Source organism: Sus scrofa, chromosome 8 (genome assembly GCF_054392235.1).
Source record: "Sus scrofa isolate SSC_HxYL_T2T_F1_AM1 chromosome 8, Sscrofa_HxYL_maternal_Yorkshire_Landrace_v2.0, whole genome shotgun sequence".
Taxonomy (NCBI): Eukaryota; Metazoa; Chordata; class Mammalia; order Artiodactyla; family Suidae; genus Sus; species Sus scrofa.
Genome location: NC_139390.1, coordinates 108996977 through 108999479, shown reverse-complemented (window position 1 = coordinate 108999479; position 2503 = coordinate 108996977). Strand labels below are relative to the sequence as shown.

At 39.1% G+C, this 2503-nt stretch overlaps 1 pseudogene; it reads left to right on the top strand.

Annotated features, from left to right (window-relative positions):
• The first annotated feature begins 677 nt into the window (after positions 1 to 677).
• LOC146400976 (eukaryotic initiation factor 4A-I pseudogene) lies at positions 678 to 1908 on the top strand (annotated as a pseudogene).
• Positions 1909 to 2503: the final 595 nt, after the last annotated feature.

The following is a 2503-nucleotide window of genomic DNA, read 5'->3' as shown; positions in this document are numbered from 1 at the left end:
ACTTCAATGCAATAACACTACAACCCACTAGGATGAGTTTTTAAATTACCAGTATTGGCAAAAATGTAGAGCAATGGGAACTACTGCTAATGGGAATGTAAAGTGATTTGGCCACTTCATAAAGCTGTCAATGTCTGCTAAATCTAAACATACATACCATCCACAATTCCTCTCTTATGTATGTGCCCAATAAAATGAGTGCACATGTGCATGAAACAACAAAATATTTATAAAATCTTTATTCATTCAGGCAAAAAAAACTGGAAATAACCTCAATGTCCATCAGTAGACTCAATAAATTAATTGTAGTATATTATACAATTAAATGTATACAATTTTTTAAAAAATCTAAATTACTGCTACCTTTAACAAAATGGATGAATCTCAGAGATATGATGTACAAGCCAGAAGAGTATTTCATTTACAGGTAGTTCAAAAGCAACAGAACTAATCCTTGGTGATAGAAATCAGAATACTGGTTATCTTAGGGAGCAGAATACAAAGTCAAAGGCTGGGAATGTTCTAAATTTTTATGTGGGTTGCAGCTGTATGGTTGTATTCATTAATAAAAATGCATTAAGCTTTACTATATCTATTGTCAATTAAAAAGTAGGTTTATTCATTTAAAAAGTTATCATTTTACTGTATTATATGATGTCAAAAAATTTACCTCCAAAATCTTTAAGAGTGAAGAAAGATTTATCTGAACTTCAATAATACTTTCAGTAAAGATCATGTCTGTGAGCCAGGATTCCAGATCCAGAGACAATAGCCTGACAATAGCCCAAGGCACCATGAAGAGTAACTGGAATGAGATTGTGTCATCTACACCTATGAATTTGAGAAGTCCTCTGCCATCCAGCAGCCTGTCATTCTTTCTTGTATCAAGGGTTATTATGTGATCATGCAAGCCAAACCTAGGACTGAAAAAAAAAGGCCACTTTTGCTATGTCAATTCTGCAATAGATTGAACTAGATCTAAAGGCCACCCTGGCCTTGTTCTGCACTCACTAGGGTTGGCTCAGCAGATATGGAAGGTAATAATGGCATTAGAATTTTACGTGGGTGCCTCCAGCCAGCCACGCCTGCATTGGGAGATATCAATGTGCATGCTGAGGTGTAGAAGCTGCACATGGAATCTCCCCATACCATCGTGGGTACCACAGGTCATGTGTTTAGTATGCTTAGCTGGAGATATCTGTCTCCCAAATACATCAAGATGTTTGTACTGGATAAAGCTGATGAAATACTAAGCCAAAGGTTCAAGGACCAGATCTATGACATATTCCAAAAGCTTAATATTAACACCCAGCTTGTTCTGCTATCAGCTGCAATGCCTTACAATGCATCTGAGGTGACCAGGAAGGTCAAGAGGGACCCAATTTTAACTTTTGTCAAGAAGGAAAAGTTGACCCTAGAGGGTATCTGCCAATTCCACATTAAGGTGGAACAAGAGGACTGGAAGCTGGACACACTGTGTGACTTGTATGAAACCCCGGCTATCACCCAGGCAGTCATCTTCATTAACACCTGAAGGAAGGTTGAGGCTCACTGGAAAGATGCATGCCTGAGACTTCACTGTCTCTACCATGCACAGAGATATGGATTAAAAAAAAAAGATGAGATGCAATTATGAGGGAGTTCCACTCTGGCTCTAGCAGAGTATTGATTACCACTGACCTACTGGCCTGAGGCATTAACGTGCAAGAGGTTTCCTTAGTCATAAATCATGACCATCCCACCAACAGGAAAAACTACATCCACAGAATTGGTCCTGCTGGATGCTTTGGCTATAAGAGTGTGACTATTATCATAGTGACAGAAGACAAAAGGACCTTTTGAGACATCAAGACCTTCTACAACACCTCCATTGAGGAGATGCCCCTCAATGTTGCTGCCCTCATCTGAGAGGACCTGTTCTGCTACCTAGCTCCAGCCAGGTTTCAACTTTAGAGGATTGAGGAGCAGCAGGAGTGGAGAGGGAAGGGAACCAAGGAATGGATATCCAAGCTGTTTTTTCTTTGAATAAATGTCACTTATTGGGTCAAAAGAAGGAACCATGAACATTTTAGACACCGTTTTCTTTGGGGTAGATTCTTGCTCCAGGCATTTTCTCTCCTCCCAAAAAACACTAATTCATTTCCCTAACTTAGTTGACTCCCAAACCCCAGAGGTTCTCTCCGCCCCACCTGAATTTCTCTGAAGATGATTAAAGGGGAGCTACAATGTCACTTCATTTGCTGGACCAAATCTGGAGGGAGAATCCCTGACTTAGGTGGCCCAGGAGATTGCCCCCAGGTGGAGGTAACAGGAGAGGGAAAATGGTAGCATTTTTACATTTGTATGCTATTTATTGATCCAGGAAAAAAAAATTCTCAATAAAATGGCTTGGAAACTGAAAAAAAATTACTTCAATTACTATTCCTTTGGTTTCATTCAAGTGACATTAAATTTAATATTTTTATTTTTAAATCACATATTTGCTATCATCCCATTTCCCTAA